Consider the following 6,579-nt stretch of genomic DNA (forward strand, 5'->3'; position numbering starts at 1 on the left):
TGCTCACCGGGAAGCACGTCTCCTACCTCTGAGCAGTGCTGTTATTACTGGGATAAATTGCAGGTGTGCAGAAAAACAAAGCTGACTGACAAATGATCTTCCAAGGTTATAATTCACCTATACTTAAATTGTAAAGTAAGTAGCCTTTGTTTCATGTATAGGATGTCAAGGACAGGTGAAATGCACTAAGAAAATAGAGATCCTACACCCTAAACGTAAATGGAGCTAACACCAGCAGTAGTAAGTGTCTTTTCCAGTGCATACTTTGGTTGTATCTTAGCAGTCCTGGTAGCCTCATGGAAGGCTGCAGGTAGGTGGGATTCACCATGCTTCCATCCCAGCTTTACACATGGCCTCGAGGCTGCGGGGCGTGTGTGTGCAGGAAACGAGCTGAACAAAGAGTAGCGTTACATTTACATTTCCAGTGCAGTGCAGATGGAAATCATTTCGAGCACTGCCTGTCAGCAGCTGTGCCTGCCCTCAGCCTGACACGGGACATTCAGGACATGCTTCTTTAAGATCATGAGGAATACAAGCCCCAGGATGCACTGCACGCACTGCAGTGATTTCATACGGCTGGCACATAGGGCTCACACTGGACGTTTCCCTTTCCTGATTGCACTAATAGTCTCCGGGCTGAGGCGCACTGAGGACCGGCCTATCTCAGTTGGGAAAACTGAACGCAGAAAGCAGACAGCTTTGTTGTTTCTTTTAGTGTCTCTCCGCCCCCTCCCCGCATACAGGCGGTGCCGGGACCCGCCGCCCTCCTGCCGCCGTCACAGCTCCGGGCCCAGCCTGCAGGGCCCAGCCGCCATCTTCTTGCAGCCTTTTGCAGTCCCTGCAGCAGCATTCAGCCCATGGCTGCCTGCCCCCTGCCAGCCCGGCATCCCTCGGTGCGTGCAAAGGCAGAGAAGGCAAAGTGCCTTGCATTTAATGCAGAAATAAGGGATTTGTAATTTGTTTTGTCTCTGGATTTATTGTGCCTTGACAAGGAGGCAGCGTGTCCAAAGCGGCTGTTGGGCTCTCCTCCCTTTCCTGCACATGCAGGTTGCTGCTGGCAGCAGTGGAGCTTCAGGCCTTTGCTCTGGCCTTGCTGTGCCAGCCAGCAGGGCTGCAGGCACAGCACCCAGATCAGTACCAGCACAAGGGCTGGGATCTGCCTTCACCTCCCCTCCAAGAGTTCATCAGGTGTTAGTTTCAAATGGAGGTTCCCCTCGTGTATTTGTGTCAGAGATTTGGGAGTTTTAAAGAATTCATGCATGAAAAATGACTGTAGGAACTGTATACTCCCATGTGTGAGTAACGACTACATGGGAACACAGATTACAGCAGTTTTGCACTGAGACTGCTGCCGTTTACATGCTCTCTTTGGGAACGTTATGAAACGTTTCTAAATACTGGTGCATGTTAATGCATTGATTTCAGTCAGCCCTTTTTTGTCCCTCTTGAATTTGTTCAACCTAACAGCGAGCGCGTCTCGTGTTTGCTCTAAGATATGCCTGGCAAATTAGACAAATTAAGAAACGCGTGCAGAAATGCGCCCCTATGCACATGTATCGGGTTTGTTATTTATTAATGGGCTCCAATTTCCATACGATAGCCTATGTTTTTTTTTTAACTTCGGCTCAATGGGTAGTTTATGCCAATTACATGTAGTTTAACAGCTTTGAAATCTGTTTTTGCTTTCCTTATGCATAAAGACATGGGTTCTGATTCAGGTTTTAATTAAACTCTACGCTGACTTTAAAGATTCTATTGTCCTTTCATTTAAATGGGATTTTTGTTAGATCTTTAACAAGGCCTCTGTGGGGTAATAAATCTGAGCAATTGTCCTTATTAGGAGTAGATTATCCTCAAGAGACGGAAAGTAACAGAAGTAAGTAAAACCATTTGTAGAGACTGAACTAAGGCTTTTTCTTCCTCAACATTAAACAGACTTGCAAATGACTTGCTTGGGTGCTCAAATTAAATTAAATTATATTTTGTTTATTTTTCACATTTCTAGTGGAGGCTATTTGCGTTTACTTAAAGTTGGAGTTTGGTTGAGCAGAATTCACTCCGGGGTATGGATCCTTACTTTCAGTAAACGAGCTGTGCGTGAAATTCAGTCCATCCTGCAGTTTCTTTTGTTAGTAATTGTGGCCACACTTTTATATGATGGGACGTGCTGACCTAGTGAGTAGATTCTTGCTTCCTCGTGTGTCCTGCAGTAGGTGAGTCTTGGCTGGAGAATCTGCCTGATGTTTGTCGCGTACCCCAGCCAGGAAGGATTGCAGAGCACACGGCAGCATGCAGTTTGATCAAGGGCCTCAGCTGGGCTTCAGTTTACCTGCTGTCAGAAGGTGAAAGTGCATTTCACTCTAGCAGTTCTTTTTGTTTGAGGTGTTTGCTTCGTTTGGGGATATTCTCCACTCTGTAGGTGTCCAGGCCTTGTTTTATTCCCATCTTTAATCGTAGGTTGGCTCCTGCTGTGGCCTGGCCTCCTTCACACACAAACCATATCCTGAACTTTAACCATATATTTAATTCCCAGCTTTGCTAAGCACATCATAGTCCAAATCTTTCAAAGCATCCGCTTGTTTGAAAGATCCATTTTGCGGTGCTAGGCTGGGGATGCTCATTTGCAGGACGTTAATTTACCCCAAATCAACTGGTGAAGGCAGAGATGTTGTGCAGGGACATGCAGTGAGACATGTGACATGAGAGGCTGAGTTGTTTTTGCTGGCTTCAGTTCCCGAGCTGCTTGAGCTGCTGCCCTCTGCAGAGCATGCTGCAGGAAGCCGGACTCCAGGGACACGGCTGCACGTGACGCGACCCACGTCCGCCTGCACCGGGAAGGAGCCCACAGCCTGCGCAGGAGCAGATGAAGGCAAACCTGTCTTGGTTGCTGCAGCTGCACCAGGTATTTTATGTCCTGAAGCTCTCCTGTCTGTGGGCTGTTCTGTCCTTATCCTGCACGCCAGAGCCTGGTAGAACCAAGTGCTGTGAGTGAGGCTCTGATCTGCTTCTGTTCCCTACCTGGTACTTGGCCATGTTTCTCCATTCAGACTTCTCCTCAACCCTTCTTGTCTCCTGCGTGACACTGTAGTGATACACTGGGGCAAGAACACAGTCTGTATATACATATAATTTCTAATTAGGTGTCGTTATGTTTTGTTTTCATATTCTGGACAAAACAGCAAGTTTTGTTCAGCCTTCATCTCTTCTTTTTCGTGTAACTCATGTGGCAAAGAGTCTGGAATGGTAAATCATGAGGGAGGTGGGAAATGTGGTGTGAGTGAAATCTGTGGCTCTCAAGCATCGTGGCTTCTCTGTGCTCTGATAGCAATTAGAGAAAAACAGAAGGTACTGACAGCAAAATGTCACCTGGTTGCTGTTCTGCTTTTGGCATAGGACTGGAGAAAGAAAGGGGGCAAAGAGGAAATCCATACCCAAGCGTATGGGCTTGGATTGTCTGTCTGCCTTCCTCCCAGTGCAGCACGGTCAGAGAGTAAGTGGCAGAGAGTCAGAGGCTGAGTCCTGATGCTGATTTAACTTTTAATGTGACACAGTGAAGTAGCTGTGAGTGCTCGGCTTAGGGGCAGGTTCTGGGGAAATTAAGAGTCTCCATCTTGCATTGTGTGGCATTAGATCTCCTGTTTTAGCTGAGGCATCTTTGAGATAAAGTAACGCTGTATCTCAGCCAAAATCTATGAGGTGTAGTTTTGCTCTGGCTTCTCACCAGTATGTGGGATTTTCTCTCTTTCCTTCAGCAGCAGCAGGGCCAGGAGCCTCCCCAGATCTGGAGGGGTGAGGCTGAGAGGGCTCAGCTCTGCACCTGAACAAGAAGTTTATTGCTTCTGTTCCTTGTCCCCCAGCCCAGCCTGTTTCTGGGGGTGTATGCTGTAGGCAGGAGCTGGGACTCTGTGCCCGCAATGTGAAGGCAATGACTGCTTGCTGATGTGCACTGTCTGACAATTGAAAGGACCTCTGCTTTCTATGCTGAAGTGTGTTGCTTTTCAGTGCTGGCTGTAAATTGCAGCATCAAATGTTTGCTCCTAGATGCAGCCACATTCATCCCTGTTTGCAGCCACCTCCCCTGAGGGCAGCAGGCTGTGTGGGTCTGGGGCACCTGTGCAGCACAGGCGTGAAAAGCTGCCCTGCTCCTGCCCTGAGGCACAAAGCTGCCTTCATTCTGCCAGGCAGAGCAGAAAAGCTGGGGTCCGGTGGCGGGACACATCCCTGAGCATCTGTGTGATGCAGGTGACATGTATTAAGAATGCCAGTTTGCATCTCAGCGTGAGCAGATTGAGACTTAGGTGGCAAAGTAATGGGAATGCTAAATGATTACTGCTAACCCTTACTAAGATGATGGCAAATCTCCTCTATATTAATGTTCAGCTTTCGAGATGAAGTTGAATCTTTCTTTATTAAAGAAGGTGGGAAGCCTAGAAGTAGCTCTTTAATCCTCAACTGGAAAATACAATTCTGAAATCTATTATCTTAGGAATGCAATAATCAGAGTAATAACTGATATTAAATCTACTGTGAATATTATTTAAAGTACTTCCCAAATGGAAACAGAAGTTGAGAGGATGGCATCACATTCACTTAAGCCCCTGTTTTCTCTGTGCAGTGGCACACACTAGGAACAGAGGTTGACTGATGCCTATTTTCTGCCTATATGATTGTTTCAGGATCTACCAAAGGCTGAAAGTTGTTATGTGATTCATAAACGCATCCATTTGCTCTTCATTCTTAGAAAAGACCATTGGAATTGTACTCTACAAACACAGCTATGAGCGTGAGGACCTTTAGTAGGTACCCATGTGAAATGTCCCACATCTCTGGGTATCTTTGGAATTAAAGAGATCCTACTCAGCCCCTTCCCTTGGACCACCAGCACCTGACATCATGTACATGTTGTTTCTCACAGCTTAATGGGCTCCTGATTTTCCTGGATGATGTCCTTTCTCCTCCCCATGTTTTTCATCTCTCTGTGCCCATTTGTACAATGCATCTGCACGCTCTGTTGTTTTCATCTTCTCCTAATTTAGTACCCTGGTGAATTTCTCACTCTCTGCAAACTGTTAATAAGAGGCTCCGTGGCTCTGCTTGCGAAGGAAAATGCTGTGCTCCCAAGATAGCTTACAGGCTGGTGTTTATGTGTGCACAATGTTTAGGAACGTTGGCTTTGTTTAGGTAGTAAATGGAAGGAAAATGATTGTAACCTGTTTGCCTCCCCAGTTTGAGAATGAAAGGAACACAGAAATTCAGAAGTTGCAGGATGAGAGAGGGCCTGTACAGCATGAAGGAAGGGGCAGTTTGCCATGTAAGCTGGGTGAAAAAAATAGATGAATGAAATGCCCTGTCAGATCCCAGCCTGTGGGCCCATGAGGGCAGCCCTCTTCTCCTTACCTCTCTTAGCATAGGCATCTTGTGTCCTTGAGCCTTCTTGCAACAGTGCAGGAGGGAGCCTGGTGCTGCCAAGACGGTGGATTTAACTCTTTGCTTTCTAAATTCAGCATCCATGTGACACAGAGGGAAATAAACCCCAGGCCCCTCTGTACAGCCGCATATGCCTCCTGCTGCTGCTGTTAGTAATGCTGTGTGCAGTCCCTCAGTGCAGGCTGGGAATCAGGGGGCTGGTGGCAGCCAGCAGTGTTTGAGTCTGACAGCACTGCCTGAACTCACTGTCAGGTAACTCACAGATAACAGCCTCAGTCAGCAGCAGCGCTGTAAACTGAAACAGACTGTGTAGCCCTTGCTTCTTCTAGCAGGGGTGGTGCAAAAGGAAACTGAAGTAAAAAATAACTTTGAAATGAGCTCAAGGCTTTTTGCAGGCCACTTAGAACTTCCAATCTCTGATATTAACAAGGGAACCTATTTAAAATAATGGAAAGCTGCCATCTGCTGGTATAAAGGGAGTAATGCACATAGTGAAGAAGCAGGCCTCGGAAATGATAAACAATTCTTTTGCATTTGACATGCCACAGTAAATATATATGTGATGTGGGAGCTGCATGTATTTATTCTACTGTTTTTCATCTCCATTTGCATTTTCATATAGAATATGCTAAACAGATGCGTGTAACATAACTAACTTTAACGACAAGAGCAGAAAACCAAAGACAATAAGAATAAAGAATGAGGACTAATAAAAGCAGATGAGCGATCGGAGTGGTGACAGCCTCCAAATGTGTCCTATTTACATTGCTAATAAAGAATCGCATGCACTTCCTTCTTTGATCCCCCCAACAGACCCTCCTGTATGACCAGAATTATAGCACTGGGAAATATTTCCCAGCCTTTTCAGTGTGATCTTTTTGCGTGTGGTTTCTTAGTTAAGCTTGTAAATAGGAAGCAGGGTAGCGGGTCTTTAATTGTTTCTGATTTAAGTAGGTCACCTTCGCCAATACCCAAATCTCCCATGTTATAAGCAGGTTGGCTATTGAGTGAATGCAGGAAATACATATTACACAAATACGAGCAGAGAAAAGCATTCAGCAGAGGACCACTCCCACGTTATATGGCCACTTACACAACCAGACTCCATAAATCCCAGGTACGAGTGCACTGCAGGGGAGAGCCCATCAGATT

The sequence above is a fragment of the Coturnix japonica genome, chromosome 8 (assembly GCF_001577835.2).
Source record: "Coturnix japonica isolate 7356 chromosome 8, Coturnix japonica 2.1, whole genome shotgun sequence".
In the NCBI taxonomy this organism is placed as follows: Eukaryota; Metazoa; Chordata; class Aves; order Galliformes; family Phasianidae; genus Coturnix; species Coturnix japonica.